General features: G+C 40.1%; 1 protein-coding gene across 1 annotated transcript in view; it reads right to left on the bottom strand.

Annotated features, from left to right (window-relative positions):
- Window positions 1-23,738, bottom strand: part of TENM3 (teneurin transmembrane protein 3) — a 430,831-nt gene that overhangs the window by 253,629 nt on the left and 153,464 nt on the right.

Below are 23,738 nucleotides of genomic sequence, written 5' to 3'. Positions count from 1 at the left end.
AAGGCCCTACCTTCACCAGAAGGTTGGACCTGATGAGCTCCAGGGATCCCTTCCAACCCTAGCTTAATGCAATTCCACATTCTCAGTTTGCTGTATTTTGTAGCTACAGGAGGAAAGGCCTCCTAGCTGAATCACTGTTTCTCATCCCCGCATTACCTATTGTTCTTAAACTATCTTGCCGAACAAAATACCATCCCACACAGACAAAAGAGAAGAAAAAAAAAGGAGAGAAAAGAGTTCAGTCATATTGTTATCAATATTCTTTATTTGTTTACCTACATACTTTCTTTTACGCACATTCTTGTGGTGCTCAAGTGATCTGCACAATAAATCTAGTGAGCCAGTAGCCTACATGCAGATAAACTTACAAAATGTCCTAGATTCACCTATACCTCTTTCCTTGTGCTTTGCTAAGTTGCCAGTGAAAAGCAGTAATTTCAATGGAGCATACTAACTGTAATAATCTGAATGTTCATTTTATTTCTCTCTTTCTGTATAATTACACAGAATAACAGTGCACTTCTTGATGGGTAAACCTACATTTCGTGTGAATAATACGGGAAGCAGGGGGAAAAAAATAGAGCATATAGAGTGACATATGTAGAGAACTAATGACAAAGTATGATTAACTGATATAAACAGCTAAGTGAAACACAGCGTAAATTAGCTCAGCTCTACTGGTTTGCAAGCACATACAGGTGCAGAGCATTTGAGAAGAATTCTTACCTCATGGTACCAAGAGAGCTCATAGCCAAATGTGTATAACTGGCAAACACTACTACTGTCCTTAAGTCCCATTTAGCTACAAATAGACACTTAACTATATATATACAGAAAGAGAGATATATATATATATTTCCAGAGTCCAGGAGTACCCATAAATAACCAAGTATAAAGGGAACTCTACTTGCTTTGAGAGACTGCTGCAATTCCTTTCCTCACTGAATTACCTCATCTTTTTCTTCTCTCTTCTGCTGTGGGAAATACACTTGAAGCAACTGAGTACTTGCAGAAAAGTCCTCCCACATGAAAAGATGTGCACGATAGGGCTGTATAACCTCATGGCAAGGGCAGAAACACTTCAGTAGATATGGTGGCTCACGCCTCAGGCAGAGGTAGGTGAATATACGATCCAGAGAAAATAGCAAGATGATACTGTTACATTGGACATGCTAAAGCAGTTGGCTGCTGAGCTCAGAGAGTGAGTTCAGATTTCTCTCTTCCCTCCTAAATGCTCCATGACAAAATAAGGAGGATTGAAGCTCACCCCAAGCCTTTGTATGGTGCCTGGACCAACTGGCAGGGTCTTACCAGTGTGAAGGCCTTACGCCAGCGATAATAACAGTTGTATAAGTAATGGTTATGCATGACTTCAACACTTCTGCAGAAAATGAAATGTATACAGGAATATTTAATTTTGAAATCATAAGAGGAAAGGTTATATTTGTAGCAGTGTCTTTATTCATGGACTTATTATAGACTGGAGACAAAAATTCATCACTAGCTGAATCATATTTTATATTACTAATTTTGAAGTTACTGATTTTGTATTTATTAATTTTGAATTTCAGACTTAAGATAAATGGAAGCATTTAATTCTCAAGAACACAGAGCTAGAACATTCAGTTTTCTAACTACAAAACCTGTCATGGTGTCAAAACTTAGAGAAAAGGCAAGGATGTTTTCAGGTGAAATACAGGTAATTATTGGGGCTTGACAAAACTAGCAGAGAACAAATAATTTTTAACAGTATTTCTTTAGTGGGACTCTGGAAAGTAAGTAGCTATATTATCTTTTAAGTACAGGACTCGGTGCACATCCCTGCAAACTCCATAAATCCACCAGTAAAATTGTTTGAACAGAGCTTACAGAAGGACAAGTTTATTTTTAATTTGATACACTATTTGTTCTCAGTTATAAAGTAACATTCTTATTTTAACATCATATTGACCATTAACTTCTAAACCTAGGCCTGCAATTCCAGATACTTGGAAGTTCAATTACCAACACGTACTCCCTCCTTGCTCAAACTTGTGATGAACAATGAAGGAAACAAAGCACCTTTTATCAATCTCAGAAATCCCATGGCTGCTTTCAGATGATGCAGCATTGACTCATAATTCATCAATGTATATGGGATGACAGACATAATGTTACCTCACCTCTAAAATGGGCAGTATCTGCCTAAGGACAAGGAGGTGGTAATCTGGAAAGCTACAAAATTAAGTATTAAAAGCTTCCTTAATAGGAAGCTAAAACTGTAGCTTCCAACCAGTCTGTGTTCTTCACCCTCCCTAGATTCTTTTCTGGACAACCTGTTCAGAAAGCTACATTACAGCCGATGAGGCCAGTGAGCTCAACTAGGCTCAAGTCAGTCACTCTATGGCTCAAAAATTATAACCGCACCCAGAATAAACAAGCTGGCAGAATGAGCTGCTTTTCCTTGGATCTGTCCTGACACCGTCAGATTTACCCGAAGCAGATCACTCCTGCGCATTTCAATGAGCAAAACTTGTGAAGTCCCAAGCATTGCTCACACATACAGGGACGTCTGGATAGTCTGACAGCAAGCCCACTCAGCTGGGAGCCTATGTGGACATCAGCAATGCTAAGAAAGCTTGTGAAACAAAGGTGTCGTTCTGAAGTATCTGAACAATGGTTAAACAGCCACAAAAGAGAATCAGTAAAGGAAAGAGGTGAGTGACACTCTGGAGCAGGAATAACTTATGTCAGACATTAACTGCCCTGCTCCCTCCTGTTTAATGGCCCTTACCTGCGTGATCCAAGCACCACAGCAAAATAGTAAGATCTATCTCTTCTCTCTAACTTCAGACCCAGTTTCTGAAGCCTGGGAAAATACACGTGAAACAAGTAAGTGAAAAGACAATGAATTCCTGTTATGCCTTGTGCCTTCTTTGGAAAGGGAGGTCAAATAAGAAGGTACAACAGTACAGCGAGCTATGCGTACTACAAGAGGGAGTACAGGGGTCTGTGGGTCACTATCAGGATTCGAAATAAATTTATATTTAGTTTTGAAGTAGATATTTTGAAAGGTTAATTATTTACAGAAAGTCCTATTTGCACTTTTAAATTTTGGTTTTGAATTAATTTCTTCCTTTCTCTGCCTCACAAATAATTTTGTAACGTAAATACGAGTTGCAATGAGTGACGAGAAAGCACATGCAAGCACGAATTAGATGATGTAAAACTGAATCAGACATTTCCAGATTCTTCAGTAAAGCTTACGCAGTTTCATATTACAGCTATTCCAGTCCAAGGCTGCCAGAAGGGGAGGTCCCGCTTCCCACCCCTGGAAGCCATGGATTCCTGCCTGCCTCCCTCCCTCCTCCCCCTTTTGTTAGATCAGCTTGTGCAGCTGCAGGGTGAGTTGGTTCAGCTGGCTGGTGATGGAAGGTAATTCTTTTCAGGGTTAGGACACAGTTCCATTAAAGCTGACATTAAAATATTTAGTGCTGCTGCAGTTACGTCCATCTTCTCCAAACCCTGTCTCCTGTGTTGTGTCAACTCTGCTCTTCGTCTGACTCTGCAGGGAGCAAGTTCAAGCTACTAAATCTTCAGGAAACCATCCAAAGAAATTGGGGGTAGAAGTAGTGGGGAGCGGAGCAGGGAATAATACTCTGCTGGCTCAATGGCCTCAACTAGATCATTAAGAGACTGAATGAAAGCCTGCCCTGATACAAAGACGTAACAGCCACTGCATAGCAAGACTTGGGATCAAGGCAGTGCCAGCATAGCATAAGCTAGCAGAGACCATCACTCCTGGATCATCCAGTGAACTGACCTGCTCTGGGTCTGTGTAATTAAGTGCTAAGTCTGAAATGGCCACAGCACCTAACCGGAGTCAAGTGGGAAGGGATCATCCCCTTCTGATGCATACAGATATTGGATTGGCTTTCCTACCGTATGAAGTCTCACCCTTAAAAATAAACTGTATTTTCTATTATAACAATGTAGGGGGAAAATTGTTACATCAATAGATCAAGAAAACATCAATATGCTTCAATTCAGCTTTTTTTTTAATCTTTCGAAGCAGAGATTTGGTATGTTTATATTTTATTGGGAGAAGGGATATGGAAAAGTAACGTCAAACGGCTATTTGTTGGAATAAAACAGTGGCCTTAAGAGTTTTTTCTGATGCAGCCATATTCATTTATTCAACTGGAATCATTTTATAATTATTCAAATAATGATTTATTAACCCCTGTCGGGCACAGGAGTTAAATGTCATAAATAGCTAAAAAAACCAACGAACAGTGAATCAAAAGAAATATTAAACTGAACTAAAACAATCCTGAGACAGCTGGATCATGAAAAATTGTTCAACTCTGAGAACATTTAAAGGTTAGAGCTCTATTACAGGTAAAAGAAAAAAGATCATAGACAGAGAAAAAAAGATTAATACAGTGAGTACCTAGTCCTTCTTTTATTCATTTCATTTTCACTGCAACGCCACCATTTTGCAGATGGTCTGAAGTATCACATTCCTTACCATCTCAAAAGGCTTTATATCAATTATTCTAACTATGCCTCTAAAAGAACAGCCTACAGACAGCTGATGGAAATAAAACAGACATTATAGAAGAAGTTTCCTAGTATCTTCCTTCAAGAAGATTTTTAAATAAAGAATGCAATTGTAACATGGCATAAACCTGCCAAAGTTTATGGCTTTGCATGTCTTGCACACTACAAACGGAAGTCAGACTTGAAGATACCACTGCAAGCACGCAGAACACTGGCCACTGAAATACCATCAGTTACATTTCTGGTTTAACTTGATTTTTAGAGAAAAGATCATGACTAAAATTTCTGGCAATTAAAAATCTTCCATAGAGATGGCTTCAGTGGTTAATTAGTTTTGATGCTAAAATGCCACTGAATGTTAAATGTTAACGTTAAAATGCACAGGAATGATTCCTGCCTCAGTCAGTTAGTTATTTTGCTAGAAAAACAGTCAGCTCTGTAAAATTTTATATGGCCAGCATTTATAAAGCATAGGGAACAGCACTGTCTTACTTTCATTTCCTTAAAAGTTTTCCAGTGTTAGACAACTTCACAGAAGTCAACACCTGCAAGAGGTCTTCAGCCAGCTCTTTTAATATTCTTAATGTAACTTTACTATAAATTGGCATCAGTGTTTGCTGCCCTAACTCATCTGCTTTATATCTACCTGTTGTTTCACTACATATTTTTGCACTCCTGAGTGAAGTTGTCTGGCCATAGCTTGGTAACTTGAAAACATCCAGTATTAATAGCTACAATTTAATACTCCCATAGAAAAAATAAATATCATACTATCTGTCATCTTTGCCTCCTCTTCCTCCATCTGAGTACAGAAGATAAATATTCAATACTCCAGCATTTTCTGCCTTACTTAGGGAACTCTTCCATTTTTGCCTAGATTTGGTTAACATTGTTAGGATTCCTTTCATTCCTTTTCGTCTGAATGGCCATAAGAAGCAGCCCAACATCTGCCCCATTCAAGGAAAGGAAAAAAAACCAAACCACCCACCACAAAATTTACTGGCCATGGATTTCTCCCTAATTTGTCCTCCTGCCCCTTCACTTTTCTGAGTTTCTTAGCTGATACATACTCATCATCAAATTATGCTCTCCTCCAGTTGTTTTTCAATACACATCCTCTCAAATTGATTTATTTAACAGGGCTTTTTGTCTCCTATCTAAGGCAGTTTCCAGCACAAACTTGAAAAAATAATTTCAGGGTTTGGATGTGATTTTTTTTTTTTAGTTTCTAAAATAGTTTTTTAATTTACTGAGAGATATTTTACATTACAGTTTTTCACACAGGGAATGCTTCCTGGTTTTCATTGTCCTCTATTTAACAAAGTCCTAAATTTATCTGTTCACTCACTTAAGCCAACATTAACTGTGATGGTTTTTTTCTTCTTTTTTAGCCATCAGTATGATGTTTAATAACGAATTTATTGCACCAATATTTTAGTTATCTATGATTTTTTAAATGTCAGAGTCATTTTAGCACTGACAGAATAAGACATACAGAACATAATCTCTCTATTGAAGTCCCCATGATAATATATTTTTTTACCACTTAGATATTATAGATAGGTTCTTAAAGACTCACATTGTCCCCTGGTGTGGTTTTATGTCATAAAATGCTCGATCAAGTTCAACATTGAGTGGGTTTTCAGAACCAACCCCCGAATACTTTAACTAATGCTACCATGTTCTATTAGGCAGTGACAAAAGGGGGAAAAACCCACCTTGACCATACAATGCACTCTTTCAGTGGAAGTACATTATTTGTTATTTAAATTGTGTAAACTGAAATAAAAGTGACATGAAAAAAAAAAATCTGGTTCAGTGTAGCAGTAATTTTAACCAATGTAATAAAACTGTCCTCTATTTAACAAAGTAAATTGTCTTGCACCTTGCTACAAATATTTGCACTCTGCACTGTCCATTACTTGACATATTTTATAATGAGACTTTAGTTTTCTATAAGACACACTCAAACTTAAGAGTATGGATGTTGCTGTAATAATGTTGTTACTAAAATGCTGTTTGTACTCTTAGCATCTTCATTTTTCTTCTTAATGCTTTATTATCTTTTTTCTTCTGCCTTTATTTGATGCTACTAAAGTGGTTTTATTTACAGACATTCCCATTTGCAAACTTTGGAAATGTTTGTCATTTGTCTTTTATGTATAATGTAGGTGAATTATACTTGTGATTTCTGTTGGAAGCTTCTATACCCTATACTGAAAAAGTATTGTGCTTAAAAGAAATTTTCCCTACATCTTCAGACATACCTGAATATCTTTATGACTACCAGCATATATGGGCTTAGTGTTTGCCTTCAGAGGTCAAATTAATTGCCCTAAATTGTTAAGAGTCTATGTTCAAGTAAGACATGGCTTTCTTAAGTAGTCTTTCTGCAACTATTGTGTCAAAATATATTTCTTTTTATTTACCTATTAGTGAAATAAAGAGAAATCTGAATAAATCAAACATAAAATGCAAGATTGCATTGTCATTCAAAAAGTTGGCAAGGGAATGGAGAGATGAGCACTTCTCCCCTCAAATTATTAGCAAAAGTCATTGCACATCAATAATTTACTGCTGTTGGAAAAAATGAATGTAAAGACATTTTCTGTTCCACTTCTCACTTCCTGCTTAAAAAAAAAAAAAAAAAAAATCTACATGTTAACACATTTCAGACAGTTAGAGCCTTAGCATTCCTCTCTGGCATCAAACAGATCACTGCCAAAATGATGAGACAGCCACACAGTCAAATGTGCCATCAGGCTTGAAAATCTCTGTGGTCAGCAAACTTTGTTGTACAGAAAGGCTGACCTTTACTATCTTATTTTATTTTATTTTCAAAGAAAGGTTAATTTGGAGATCTGTTAACTCACAAAAAAACAGGTTTAATGAGGCCTTTCATGCTTCTGGATGAGATGTTGATTTACGGGTTGCCACCAGTAGGTGCTGAACAGAAGAGTAACTTGTTAACTTGGACAATGTCAAACAGGTTTAAATTGAATGAAATGACATGAAAGAAATGAGTTGAAAGGTTACCGATTGTTTTACAATGCTTTTCACACTGTATTATTCACTAGTAATGATTTTAATGACTCGAAAAATGTTACATATGTGGGTGCTAATATCAAAATGTTACATCACTTGATAAAAAGGTCAAGAGTGTATTTCATTCTATCTTAGTATTTATATGCTAGCTTTTATTAAATTTCTATATGGAAAACAAATCTCATTTCTTGGTAAAATCAGTGGGACATTAACAATAATTATCATATAACCAATATACAGGTAACTATGGTAATGAAAAGATAATAAGAATCTGGTACTTGCATCTCGATTCTTGAATTTCTTGATTACTCTTTGTTTTCAGAAACCAGAGCAGGTTTAAAAACAAATGTGCTTGACAAAAACCAAACTTACTTTCACATGTTTGCTACTGGTTCTGTAAAACAGGGACATGCCTGCCTGTCTTCCTTCCTTCCATTTATTACAAAAAACATTTTTCAAATTACACATCTAAGGATGGATGTCTACATGCGGATGCTAAAATATCTGACCTGGCAAGCGTGCAAGTACCTCTGAGCTGCAAAACATCAAAGCGTGTTAGCACTATGCCATACCTCTTGACAAGGTCTATTAGTCTGGGTGAAGCTCCTGGCTAATGCAGACAGACTTCTGCACCCGAAGTGGCCAGACTGCAGAGTGTTGCTTTTTAACATGCAGATCTATCAGCTGGGGTCAGTACAAACTGGGGCGTTTCTGCTCTTCCTTGCTCAGTGTAAATAAGCCCTGTCTCTTCACTGGTTTCTCTGAAACACTGCTACCTTTATTTTATTTACCTATTACAAATATAGACTGAAGGAGGTGTCTGATCTTAGACAAACACTGAACAAAATAGCCCGTGCTGGAATCGGTGTGTTTCAGGTATGCTGAAACAGGGCAAACTAGACCAAAATAAGCTGGGAACACGCAGGCTAACCTCACCCTCACTGCACAGATCGTAGAAAAAGCTGTGGCTGTTCTCTCTTCTTTGTCTCTTCCCTGCTTTTCTTTGTCTTTTCGCATTAAGTCTGGCTTATGTAGTTCCATTACAGCAAGTCACCTTTAACCTTCTGATTAGTAACCTGCTTGCTCCGTCTATGACATATTAACAGAGCAAACCCATGACCAAAGACAGATATAATGGGCTTAGTGGAGAGGAAGCTACATAAATGGTTCCACATTGACTTGCTGCCTGAAAAATATTATGAGCTCTTCTGAAGGAAAACGGGGTTTGCAATTAAACTCAGGTTTTCTGCAATTTGCTAAGTGTATGCCTGGAATTAACAGCCTGATAATACTTGGAAAAGAATAAGATTTCTAAGCAACCCTTCCCAGTTTCAAAAGTAAGTTTGGCTGTTTAAATCACTAAATTAATTTGAAATCAAAACATTACAATACATTTTTCCTGAATTCTTGTTCACATCCTTCAAAAACACCAACAAAATAAAACAAACACCACACTAGAGATTTTTCTCTATTGTTCCTGGGGATCAGAAAGTTGCATCAGAAAAGGAAACAGGAATACCATGCTGGCTCAAGTCTAAGGTACCATGATTTTTCAAAAGCATGTAAGATTTTAAGGGAAAAAACCCCACAAAACTCTTTTGCCACTCCACTGTACATATTGTTTCCACTCCATATACGATCCCCATATCCTTGCCCATGTTGCAGTAATCTGACCTCTTGCTTCCCAAACCCACGCCACCCCCAAAGCTTCCTGCGAGTCCCTGCAGTGCCATCCATCCACATTTGCAGCCACCCTGCACCATGTCCCCTGCATTGACGCAATGTGCCCTTCATGCCCACAACTTCCCTTAGAGCACCATGGAAAGCTGTTCCACCCAAAACATCATTTCTTGGCCCAACCCCATACACATCCTCACTCCCTCTTTGAATCAGGGTCACACACAGCTCTCAGTGGTGCCAGTAGGAAGAATCTTCTCTGAGCAAGGATCACCAGCTATCACAGTGCTTATATCCATCTCTCCTGCTGTTTGGACAGGATAGAGTTAATTTTCACAAGAAGCTGGCAGGGGACACAGCCAAGACAGCTGACCCAGGCTAGCCGAAGGGGTATTCCGTACCATGACATCATGCTCAGCATTTAAGGGGGGACCTGGCTAGGGAGAAGGAGTTGCTGCTTGGGGAGAGGCTGGGCATTGGTTTCCAGGTGGTGACAACTGCATTGTGCATCACCTGCTTTGTGTATTCTTTTATTAGTATTGTTATTTTCCTTTCCCTTCCCTGTTCCAGTAAACTGTCCTTATCCCAACCCACAAATTTTACCTTTTTCCTCTGATTCTCCTCCCTATCTCACCAGGGGCAGGAGGGAGGGGTGAGCAAGCAGCCACATGGTGCTCAGCTGCCAGCTGGGGTTAAACCACAACAGTCCTTTTTGGTGCTCAACGTGGGCGTCGAAGGGTTGAGATAAGGACAGGTCTGACCAGAGTGTGTTAAAACAAAGTTGTTATATGCATTTATTATATTAGTTAAATACTCGCTGGCCAGAATGATGTTTTGTTTGTTCACATGGTTCTGTTGTGTAAACCCTTACCTGCTGTATGTATTCCCTGCAGCACTATCACCTCTGGGAGAGGGATCCGGATTCTCATTTTGCTGTACTGTGTAATATTGACTTATGATATGATAACATCACTTGTCTTGAGGTTAAGCTGCTATTTATATGGGGCCTTGCTGTCATGCCCGTACCTCAGAAGACATCTCTCAGAATTGATTAATAATCATACCCAATATATGGGGAAGACGGGATGCTTTCTCCTGCTCTTTCACCTCCCCTTTTTCCTTCAGGCTAGTTACAACAGCTTTTGAGAACTTTGAATATCCTTGGGGTGTTCAAGCCAGCCAGCATGCTCTTATCGCTATGTCTTCTGAATGTGTTCCAGGTCTTGCTTATGGTAACAAGAAATTGTTTTAAGAATACCACCCGGAGATCTGCCCCGAGACTGGATACTCCTGGGTGGGATGGCATGTGGGAAAGTATGGGCAGGTATCTAGTGACCTTCTCACCTCCAATGGTTTGGAACTACACTCCCAAACTACAGGACTCTGACAAAGCAGTAGAATATTTGAAAGGAAAATGCTGTAGCTGTTCCTAACAGACACAACTTACCGCACTGTGCTGGGCCCTGACCAGAATCTACCAAACACCGCCTGATAGTAGGCAGCGCCATCAGGGGGAAGAGACAGAAAACAGGGCAATAGACACTGTGGCTACCCCAATCCCGTCAACAGGGGAAGAACCACCAGAAAACTAACCCCTGCCAGTATCAGTCTTCCCTATACACAAAAGGAAATACACAAAAAAAATCAGTTCACTGAGCAAGGTATGATGATGAACTTGGACCATCACGAGAACAGGAGGAAGAGGCAGAATGGGAAAGCATCAGAGGTGGAAGGCCACTGTATGGAGTCCTACACAACAAGTCGCAGAAGCTGCTGAAGGAGAAGGTGAACCAAGTCAGTTTGTGGAAGTGAAAGCCATCCAGTTGGTTTTAGGCATTGCTGAGTGAGAAAAGTGGCTGATGATCTACCTCTATACTGACTCACGGATGGTGACAAATGCCCTGTGGGGGTGGTTACAGCAATGGCAGCAGAGCAACTGGCAGCACAGATGCAAACCCATCTGAGCTGCCAAATTATGGCAAGGTATTGCTGCCCAGCTAGAGAAGCTAGACAAGCCAAGTGATTAAAGCCTCTCTGGTATAGAGGACGATGGCTGAAATTATAAATATGGGGAGGCCTGGCAGATTGATTATATCACACTCCCACAAACCCACCAAGGCAAGCGCTATGTACCTACAGTAGTGGAAGCAACCACCAGATGGCTGGAAAGATATCCCGTGCCCCATGCCACCACCTGGAACACTATCCTGGGCCTTGAAAAGCAAGTCCTGTGGCGACAAGGCACCCCAGAAAGAACTGAGTCAGACAACAGGACTCATTTCTGAAACAACCGCACAGACACCCGGGCCAAAGAGCATGGAATTGAGTGGGTGCATCACATCCCCTACCATGCACCAGCCTCCTGGAAAATCGAACAATACCAAAGACTGCTAAAGACTCTACTGAGAGCAATGGGTGGTGGGAACTTCAAACATGAGGATACACATTTAGTAAAGGGCACTTGGTTAGTTAACACTAGGGGATCTATCAATCAAGCTGGCCCTGCCCAATCAAAACTTTTAGATACTGTAGAAGGGTATAAAGTCCCTGTAGCGCACATAAAGAGCATTCTAAGGAAGACAGTCTGGGTTATTCCTGCCTTGGGCAAAGGCGAACACATCTGTGGGACTGCTTTTGCTCAAAGACCTGAGCGTACTTGGTGAGTGATGTGGAAGGATGGGGAAGTCCAATGTGTACCTCAGGGGGATTTGATTTTGTGTGAGAATAGCCAATAAATTAAATTGTATGATGTCAACTGTTAAATAACCCTGCCATTGTATACCATCACTACCACAATCGCTCTATGCTGTATCAATGGTATTACTGTAAGAATCACCCAAATTAATGAAGGATGAACTTTGATTAAACCGAACAAAGTGCAGTGATGATGGAACTAGAATTGGCTTCAGCAACTAGTGCCCAGCAAATTCCTCGGAATTGACATCTTCATCCCGCAGACCATGGGCACAGGCTGTGCCAGATACACCAGTTGCGAGCTCTGGATGCAGCATGCAACAATTCAACAGCATACACCATCACTCCTGCTCTGAGAGACTGTTATGACAGATGGAGCTCAAAGTCATGCATAAGATGAACTCAGCAGGTATTTTAGAGGGATGGCCCATAGACTACGGGAATGATATCTGTGTGTGTGTGTATATATATACACACACATCTATATCAAACACAGGAAAAGTGGTGGTGATTAATTGGAAAGTGTGGGATCTGGGCATGATGTAGATGGTATAGCATAAGGGGTGGATAACGTCCTGGTTTTCAGCTGGGATAATTTTCACAACAAGCTGGCAGGGAACACAGCCAGGACAGCCGACCCAAACTAGCCAAAGGGATATTCCAAATATACCATATGACATCATGCTCCAGATATAAGGGGGAAGCCAGCTGGGGAGGAGTTGCCACTTCTAGGGGACTGGCTGGGCATCGGGTTCCAGGTAGTGAGCAAATTGCATTGTGTATCACCCGCTTTGTATATTCTTCTATAAGTATTGTTGTCATTATTTTCCTCTTCCTTTGCTGTCCCAGTAAACTGTCTTTATCCCAACCCACAAGTTTTACTTTTTTCTTCCAATTCTCCTCCCCATCCCATCAGGGGGTGGGAGGGGTGAGCGAGCGACCATGTGGTGCTCAGCTGCCCGCTGGGGATAAACCACAAGACCATCTAAGATAACCTCTGGTGTCTGATGGTAATGAGGGAATTGCACCACCTTAATACCTGATGATGCTCAGACTTGTATCCACCTTGGGTCCTTAACTTTCCTGGCAGACTGGACTCACTGTGGAGTAGACACAGGGTTTTTCCACTCAGCAGTACACAGAGTTCAAGTCTCCTGAGGCTCATTAAGGGGTAACTTAGCAAATCAGCAGCTATATCACAATTGACAAACACAAAACACCTGGATTTTTGAGACCTTAATTTCTAGAAGAGCAACAAAAAAATCTTCACCTTCTGCTCTAGTTCACACATCTTCAGCCCTAATGGACTACACCACATAAAAATAAAATTGCCAGGCTTGTCAATCATAATGACAATATAGATCGCCAGTGGAAATCTGTGCCTTTAAGGAACTGCAAGTACTTCAGATATAGGCAATTTGATTGGGTTCATGAAGGAAAAAGATTAACTAGGTGCAGATAGGTCTATAAAATTACACGATAAAAACATGTAGCAAGGTCTGGCCCTCTACTAATTGATTAGCATGTTAAGCAGTTTAAATATTAAACTTCAAGTACAATAAAATGAACATATGGAAAGCCAGTTAGTTGAAAAAATAGCTGAAAATTAACTAGAGGGGGGAATAAAGGTACTATTTTATATAATGTATAAGCATCTACTGTTCCTGACAGTGAACAGATGATCTTAAAAGATGACATAATTATGAGTTCTTTTATATCAAATCAGATTTCCCTTAACTTAATAAAGATTTTGTTCACACAGATTGGGAGAAACATTTTTAACGTGATTTTGTACTATATTTAAACTACTGTGAAAGGGTCTGGCATTTGGATCATGCTTCAGAACTTCTCAGATGTCTCTCTTGGTGCTTTACATAGTCTTGCAATGACCATTTCTGTTCAGGTATTTCAAGAGTTATAAAAGCAGGTGAGTCTGTGGGTATCTAAGTTCCATTTGTAATTCCCTCAGTTAAATTCTGCCATAAATATAAATGGTATCAGCAGCAGCACAGTGGGCCAGGATCTTTGGTGACTAACGCTGGTGGGACCCAGAGAGTAAGCAGGTAACAAGGCTGTAATGATTCATGCCCACAGGCTTCCAGCTGTTGGAAAAAACAACTGCAGAGCTTTCTGTAAGTGGGAAAATTGCATTCTGGCTACACTTACTGATTTCTGGGAATGTATTATAATTTTCTGGACTGTTAGGGCAAAATACTAAAACTCTCTCTGCTATAAGCTGCAAGCTGCACTTCCTCCAGCCTTGCTGTCAAAAAGATATACTTGCATTTTGTAAGAATAACTCACATGGGGAATGGCTGGAAGAGACAACCTCAGAAAACAAGTAATGGAAATTAATTCCACATAAACCCTCTCCTGATACAGGTCAGTGCCATCTCAGCAGATTGGGTGCGTATTTCCATTGCCATCCAGAGTTGAATCTTAGCTGCAGCCACAAACATCATTGTGGTGGGTTGACCCTGGCTGGGGGCTAACAGCTTGGCTTCCACCCCTCGCCTCTGTGAATCACATATTTAAGAATTATCATTAAAATATACATTCAACACAAAAACTTCACGAATACTAATCACATCAACAAGGAAAAAGAAAAAAGAATTCCCCACACCAACATCAAAACACTATCACAACACCAAAGAAGAGTGGACAATCTACACACAAAATCTACCTCTAATCCCTTCACCACTATTTCACTCTCAAGCTACATTCAGTCAATGCTTTGCCCGTTACCTCTTCCAATTACTATCCTTATCTCGATGTTCTCGAGCCCCACGTTGGGCGCCAAAAAGGACTGTGGTGGGTTGACCCTGGCTGAGGGCCAGGTGCCCACCAGAGCCGCTCTATCACTCCCCTCTTTCATTAGACAGGGGAGAAAAGGTATAACAAAAAACTTACGGGTCGAGATAAGGACAGGGAGAGATCATTCTCTAATTATCGTCACAAGCAAAACAGACCAAACTTAGAGAGGGAATTCATCTTATTTATTACTAAGCAAAACAGAGTAGACGAATGAGAAAATAAAACCAAATCTTAAAAAACCTTCCCCCACCCCTCAACTTCACTCCCGGCTTCAACCTCTGCCCCCCCTCAGCGGCACAGGGGGACGGGGAGTGGGGGCTACAGTCAGTTCCTCACACGTTGTTTCTGCCGCTTCTTCCTCCTCAGGGGGAGGACTCCTCTCATCGTTCCCCTGCTCCAGCATGGGGTCCCTCTCACGGGAGACAGTCCTTCACGACCTTTTCCAACGTGAGTCTCTCCCACGGGCTACAGTCCTTCATGAACTGCTCCAGCGTGGGTCTCTTCCATGGGGTGCAGACCTTCAGGAGCAAACTGCTCCAGCATGGGTCCCCCACGGGGTCACAAGTCCTGCCAGCAAACCTGCTCTAGCGTGGGCTCCTCTCTCCACAGATCCACAGGTCCTCCCAGGAGCTTGCTCCAGCGCGGGCTTCCCACGGGGTCACAGCCTCCTTCAGGTGTCTCCACCTGCTCCGGCCTGGGGTCCTCCATGGGCTGCAGGTGGAATCTCTACACCCCCTCATCCTACCTCCATGGGCTGCAGGGGGACAGCCTGCTTCACCATGGTCTTCACCACGGGCTGCAGGGGAATCTTGCTCCGGCGCCTGGAGCACCTCCTGCCCCTCCTTCTGCACTGACCTTGGTGTCTGCAGAGTTTCTTACATCTTCTCACTCCTCTCTCCGGCTGCAAAAGCGCTCTCTAACTGTTTTTTGTCTTTCTTAAATATGTTATCACAGAGGCGCTGATTGGCTTGGCCTTGGCCAGCGGCGGGTCCGTCTTGGAGCCGGCTGGCATTGGCTCTGTCAGACACAGGGGAAGCTTCTAGCAGCTTCTCACAGAAGCCACCCCTGTAGACCCCCCCCCACTACCAAAACCTTGCCACGCAAAACCAACACAATCATATACGTTAAATTAATGCAAACTGTATGCCACTATTAATGTTTTGCTCAGTTCGTAAATGGAGTTCTCTCTCCCTCATGCAAAAGTGGAAAGCAGCACTTCCTTACAGCCCAAATCCAATTTCTGGCCCTTCCCTGTATAGGAAATATAGATTAGCAAATATTAAAAAAAATATATATATACACACACATTACTACAGTAAGGATTGTGTTTCAATATGCTTACAAATATGAGTAACTCTACTGGTGTAAGTATATATCTGGGTCCTTTCAGAGGTGAGAAATCTATTCTGATTAATACCACTATATAAACACCTTTGTGTAGTGCCTTTCTCAGTGAATATAAGAAACATTTCCACTACCCAAATGCCACCACTTTCACTTCTAGTTTTCTGTATCTGTAAAATCTGCCCATGTCACTAGTTTAGAAGCATCCAGAGGATATACTCCATAAACCCTGATACTACATACACAATAGTTGTACAAGTATTTTGAGATAAACCAGCAATTCTTACATTCATCATTTTAAGAATGAGAAACCTATAACTGGGAAAGAGCAAGGGAGACAACACATGTTTCAGATACACAATGTCTCATCTTAAGCCATCAGACGCACAAACATGTGCTACTCATTTTAGAACAAACTAATGTCTAGTGAATATCAATACAGCCTGACATAAATTCATATAGGATGAAGAAACCAATAAACTATGTAACTATGTAAAAAATATAACTCTAATAACCTACCAAAGATTCTTTTCTTCCATCTGCCAAAGGTTAGTGCATTCTGGTGGCTAGAGGCCAGGTGATTTTTTTGAACTATCATGATATAAAAGTCACTTTCAGAGAAGGTATGTGTAGTTTTCAGCCTTTTTTTATTAATTTTTTTTCTTCACAGAGCCTTAAGAATTTTCCTGTGAAGATGAAGATCTCTATACAGCAAATTTATCTTGCCAAGCTCAATTTTCTTGGTTACCTTTGCCAGGTCCCTTTAAAGTGTCTGCAGCCTGTAATTGAAAACCACAGACTGTCGAGTGGACTCAGCAATCCTGAGGGGTACAGTCTAGGAGCAGCTGAACTACAGGAAACAGCCTTGGCTGGTTTTATTACAACTTGACTTTCAGAAAAGAGTATTGTAAAAGCAGAGCTAAACCAGACCTTGCCTAGTGCGAGGGAGTGTTAAGGAGTAGCCGTGCCTAACGTCTCACTACAGACCACCGTGAACACACAGAAGCTGGTAAACTCGCACTGGACAAAGCTTGTCTCATCGTTACATGCCTGAAGCTTCATTAACATCCAGTCTGGTTCATATGTAAAGTTACACCATGGAAAACTTCACTTCCCCAGCAAATTCCCCAAACAAGAGATTTAAAATTCACTAGTATGAAGGAAGGGGAAGAGAGAAGAAAGGAGGAGAAGGGGTCTCACAGTAAGAAATGCGCAAACCAAGCTACGACACACAATGTCATTTCCCATTTGCTCCCATATTCAGCTCTATGTACCACACATGAACAAATACTACAGGGAGCAATGAACTATGTATTTGTGATATAGTAACCCACTGTATACTTGCCCATGTTGAAAACTGAGTTTTAACAAGACAGCAGACAGGAGCTGCAAGCTAGAGCAATCAGAGATCTCTTAAAACAGACACACAATACACACATAATGCATGTGTTTTATTATGCACCTACTCCTGAATGTCGGCTGTACTTATTTAGGAGGCACATCATGTTATTTTCAAGAAAATATGGACAGTTATTCTCTGGACTCTCCAAAAAGGCTGTTTTATAGCCTGTCTACTCAAAACATTTACTAGGAAAAACTGTATGGGCATGTGTCTGTGTGCGCAAGGTGGAGTTCAGGCATTTGAAGGGAAACATGAACTGTTTCTAGCCTATTGCTAGACAGCAACAAACTATGGAAAATGCATAGGAGGAAGGAAAACAGTTAGCGCTGTCCCTATCAAATATTGTCACTTTTGACACTTTGTTGAATAAGACCACTTTCTCTGCCAGCTGACAGTTGCCTTTTGATCTCATCATATTCTTTTTGCCAATACTCCCCACAAGCAAGGCCTCAAAATCATTTAGCTTCAAAATGTCTTATCAAAATTATGTTTCACAAGTACTTGCAAGAACCTGGTCTATCCCCTGGTATTTACAGAACTTCAACACAAAAATTTGCAATGCCTCTCAGAAAAGAGCTACTGGATTTCATATTAAAAAAGCTGAAGTTTCTGAAGATATTAAATATACTACAGGCCCATAATCCTCTCCCTTTAAGGCAATAAATCAACTTGTCTTAGAACACTAACAAATGAACAAGGAACCACTGCACTACCCCATGAAATGAAACTACAGACCCAACTGTGAAACAGCAGACTCACTTCTCCTTGGCCAATGAATTGTGTTAAACAGCATCCAAAAACATGGTATTGCGCAGGCTAAAACCACTGGTATGGTGCAATTTATAAACAGGCAAAACACCAATTAGATGTTTCTGGTAAAGTACGTTAGAGTCCTACCTATGCACCACTTAAATACTAACACGCTAGAGCTATCTAACATCTGTGTCCAGCACTACACACTGAGCTGAATCTACAAATCTAAAGCCTCATGAGCCACTGAACACTTTACAGAGAAGTTGGTACTTAACACAGACAAACACGTCTTTTAGTTTAAGAGAAACCATCTTTCCTAAACCTCTCAAGGGGAAATCTTGTGAGTTTGAACTGCCAGGTATTCCCACATTGATGTGTGCAAGTGAGACACCTTGTGTTCTCCTTCCTACTCCGAGTTTAATATTGCCTTGGGGTGGGAGTACAGTCCTGCACCTCAGACTTTGTAAGCAATATAGCCATTCTCTTTTATGTAAGAAATTTAAAACATGGCACTCGTCATAGAGGCATTTGCATACTGGAGAACATGTTCCACACAAACCTTCTAGAAGCTCTCTCAGGTATAGTTGGGGTTCTCACTGATTGCATGCTTTGGCATACAGAAAGATTATTTCCTCTCCCATATGCAAAATACCCTGTGATGAGGAACTTTTCCTTTCCTCCTGCTTCTCCCAGTATCTTGTGAAACTGCTTCTAAACTTTGGTGATACTCCTTTAAATGCTGATAGACAGCTCTGCAGTTGGAAATGGTGTCTCTTCTGGTGCGAGACTGAGCGTGGGGGTTCTGGATGTAGTGATAATGCAAACAGAGGGAAGTACTTTGCTACCAAGCCTTACTAATAAAACCCAAGTTGCCTTTAGAGCTTCAAGCCAGGGAAGAAATGCTTGAAGAATTTCAGTGCCTGATGTTGAATCTCTCTCTCAGATCACAGAGCTGTTTTCATTGCTTTAACTCTCAAATTTACTAATTGACATTTTATGTTGCAATAATGAATGCAACTTACTGCTGCACACGTTCAAGTCCTGAACTTTCCCTGGGTAAAGATTTTTCTAGTTAATATTAATGCTTTGAAATAGATGATAACAAACTGGATGTTACAGTGACTGAAAGATGTGTTATGCCCAAAGGAATAAGATTCAGGAACTAAGAGCAGCAAAGACAAATATGAAGTATAACTGAGTGACCAAACCAAGCATCGATATGACCCCACGGTTCAAACAGAGCTCCACAAATAGTGGACTTCAAAGTCACTCTGATAAAGAAGTATCAGACGTATCAGATAAAAATATTAGAAAGTTTTTACCATTACAGAAAACCACATGCTAGGCAAAGATTGGCCCTACATCGATAAGAATTGAAGGCTTCTGGCCTTGGTAAAGTCTGTGTTCTGGTCTGAAGATTGTGATGTATGAATAAAAGAGACCTCCATGAGCTGAAACCAAACATATTTTTCACTAAGTCTTCAGTTATCTAAACCCAAGTAATATGTACAACATTAAATATGTGTGGTTGTAAAATCTGATTGCAGTCTCTTACAGAAAACACAGCAATCTTGTCCTGTGGGAAAAAAAATAAAATACAACGATGTTCAAGATTTATAAATGACCTTTCCATTCATAAAAAGCTAGAGGTCTCAGAGGAATCTTGCAATAAACTTGCATATGAGTTTATCTATAATTCATCATAGGGGGGGAAAAAAACCCCACATCAAACTAAAACCCTTTGAATTGGGATAGTACTTTACTAATCTATTTCAAATCCGGTGGAGCAGAAGCCTGCATGCTCTAGCTGTAAAATTTTGCTCCACCAGAACTGCAAGCTGCCCGTCATGGGTCACATACATTGCTTATCAACAGAGGAGTGCTGGTTCAAAATTTATATATATCAGAAGTCAAATCTCCAGGCCAGCAATGCTTTTCGCTTCCAAAGTTGCACTTTGAATTTTATGCCAATCTAACAGACAAAAATGTAGAACAATGAAAAGTAAGGCTAGTGAGTATGTGATAATAGGGTTATTAATTTTACAGTGCTATAAAAAATCTAGACAAAGGAAATGAGCAGATCAAATCACTTAGTAACAAGAAAAATCAACATTTAAGTGAAAGTTGGCTTTTTCAAATAATGAAAACTATTCCAGCCAACTTTTCATGTAATTGGTGATTTTATCACCCTGTAGACTTAAGAATGTAACATGCTGGTTTTGTCATCGCTGCTATTTCATCTTCAAGCCCAGGACAAACATTTTCACACAAACACAAAAAAAAAAAAAAAAAAAAAGATAATTTCTTGATAATTTGTGGTGTCTACACCATGACACATGCAGCAATTTATCTGTAATCTATGTTACAGGGAAGTAAGGAGCATGTGTAGCTATCTAAGAATGTCCTCACGTGGAATCTAATTGTACCAGAATATACTAAAAAAAAATATATATTTCAAACACCAAGGAAAAATTTTCCTATTTAATCTGAATTACTATGTTTTCTGCAGTTGATTCTTATGTGTAATTCTGTATGAGCTCAAAAAGAACCTTGCATGATGATAGGTGGATAATATAAATAATAAATCTACAGCACAAATACTGGAACAGACTCTTGATCCCCCAAAAGGATCTTTTGCTCATGTTTTATGTTGACTTTGATGGTATTATGATGACAACAACAGCCAAATGAATTAAAATATTCCTTTGGTACAAGCAAGGGGTTTGGCTAGAGAAAAAATAAAAGTCCTAATAATATATATATTTTTTAATTCTATGCTCAAGACTGTTTAGGATTCTATTAACAAATCTCTGAATCTTTTCTTGTCACCAAATTCAGAGGAAACAGGAAGCCAATTTTTCATAACTAAGGCAAGTATTCACATCCACATCAAAGTTACTTTTTCAAACACACATATGACCAGCCATAGAGCATTTCATACATGCTCTTTTCCAGTAAAAACCATTGCCAAGTAAGCTTTCATTATACTGGCACTAGAAGTAAACAACCACACTAGCAGTTTAAAGCAAACTGTAAAAGGTGTTGTATACAACAAAAACATTATACTGGCATTAGGAAAAATGTTGAATATCAATAAGCTTCAACTCTCAATTCAACTCATTCAATTCAACAAATATTTGAAGTTCAAGTGTATTGAGATAGTCAGTTTAAAGAATCACTTACATGAAGAAACTGCAAAGAAAGCAACAGTCTTGTTAGCTACCCTGAATATTTACAGACATTAGCACATGAACAGTAGCTGTATATACATAGTAACCATATCCCAATGAGATTTTGGCAGGCAGGCAACCAGAATTCATACATGTTAATATTTATATAAGTGCAACATGGTAAAAAGAACTAATTCAAGAACCCAGCCTAGCATACACTTTTCATACTTAAGACTACAACCCAAATTAATGGTTGAGGATAAACCTTACAAACAATTTGGTCCTAATATCTCTAGTCAGCTAGTTTCACTAAGCTCATCTCTTTAACGAGTCAATAACTTCTGTTTTGAAAAGTGCACCAGGGGTATATTTCCCTTATGGGCACACACAGGCTGAATCATGAACAAGCTAATGAGAGGATCCTTCCTATACCTTTTATATAGCACAAGAGTGATTCAGAATCAAATCCTCCTGAAGAAAGTGCTTGGAAACAGATCTCTGACTTTCAAGAAACGTGCTCTGACAGAGTACCACACTGCACTTCTTTGGGTAGGTCTCCAGCAGCCTTCTGCTCTGTTGAAACTGTTCTTCCTCGCATGAGCAAATTTTAGCTGGATGTGAGACTTTTACCAGATTCTTCCATATCCACCATGACCGACAGAACTCTGAGACTCCAGCAGTCTCAAATTTTCCTCATGAGGTGAGATACCTGGGTTCAAATTGTTTTGGAAAGAGAGGGGTTTAATACATACGTACATGTACGTATAGGTAACCTAATCACCTCTAGTTAGTTTTGGGGGACTGCATCAGAGAGGATGTTTCCTTCTCCTAATTTTGCAAAAAGCGTAGACATGCTTGGAACACTCAAATCCAAAGGAGAAATTCCTTTATTACAAATTTGAATGTTCAGGTGTCACCTTACAGCCCAGGGCACAAGTTCTTCCTGAGTATTACTTCTGCAACACCTTCTGCTTTGGCACTTGCTTGGCTACACGAGTGATGCCGGAAAATTGCTCAGCCTTTTGTGAGTATCAGTATAAGACATCTGTACAGGCAGTGTAATTAATACACCGTTAGGAAGTGCAGGCACCTAACCCGAGGCTTGTAGTTCCACCCAATGACAGAATATCCACAAGTCAGATGCAGGGCTGAGACTGGATCTCACTTTTGTTCCAACTCGTATGTAACACATATTTAATCCTTCCATACAATTTTGAAAAGCAAAACTACATTTTCACCTCAGGAGATACTTCTCATTTACTGAAGCTAATCGTGTGCTTTTGAAATCCAGAGGTTCCCTCTTAACTTGCAGACAGATTTAACAAAAACCTCAATAACGTACAAAATACAATGCCAATTCAGAAACCTCACATAAAACAGCACTAAAGCTAAGAATCAATAGCAACTCATTTCCTTCCTTTAGCTGGTTTGTACTACAATCATGCTAGTTACAAAACCTGCAAATGCACCTACATACTTCAACAGCTGTGCTGCTTTTCACCTTCTGTACATAATTTTCTTTGAAAAGACAGAAGGTGTTTTATACAGTTTGTACAGGTGACAATCATTAGAGGCAAAACGCTCTTGCTCCTTTCACCAGTGCAGAAAACCAAAAGCTGTGCAAAGCCTAGGCTTGCTCGCTAACCATAGGAGCGGAGCAGCAAGGGAGAGGTCTGCAAGGGATCTTGCACCTTCCTGGGGGCTCTGGAGCAGAGCCCTGCAGTGGTGCAGAGAGGAGCCTTTCTGCAGGAAGCCAGAGGCACTGTAACATGAAGCATTTCTCTCGTTGAAAAGTATAATGGCATGACTGTTAGTGTAAACAAGGGATGTGGTGAATCTGCAGACTATGATCTGGTATCTGGGGAAGAATCCTCCCTCTTACCCCGTTCTTGTTCCTTATGGACCAGCTTTGCACGAGAGGCCATGAATTTCAGTCTAAAAGTTTAACATTTTCCTCACTAAGCTTTTAAAGGGTTAAACACAGATCTTTTCCGTAGAGGGTTCAATTCCACATTCTGCCTCCTAGGATGCTGAATATATGCCAAGCATTTATCCATTTGTTTCAGAAGTGTCATATCAGGAATAAATCGATGTGTTAAGAATTGCCTGATAATGTTGTTGTGGGATTAATCTTACAGAACAGATCGTCAGCACGACTACCTTTGGCATTCTGTGTGCACATTGTTCCATTTTAAGCATGAAAAGCCTCCTAATGCCGAAGTAGCAGAGCCATATATTGAATGATCTGCCACCATTCAATATTTAATCCTGCAATTGAAGCCACTAAAGGGATACAG

This window comes from Balearica regulorum, chromosome 4 (assembly GCF_011004875.1).
Source record: "Balearica regulorum gibbericeps isolate bBalReg1 chromosome 4, bBalReg1.pri, whole genome shotgun sequence".
NCBI lineage: Eukaryota > Metazoa > Chordata > Aves > Gruiformes > Gruidae > Balearica > Balearica regulorum.
This window is presented reverse-complemented; position numbering and strand designations above follow the sequence as displayed.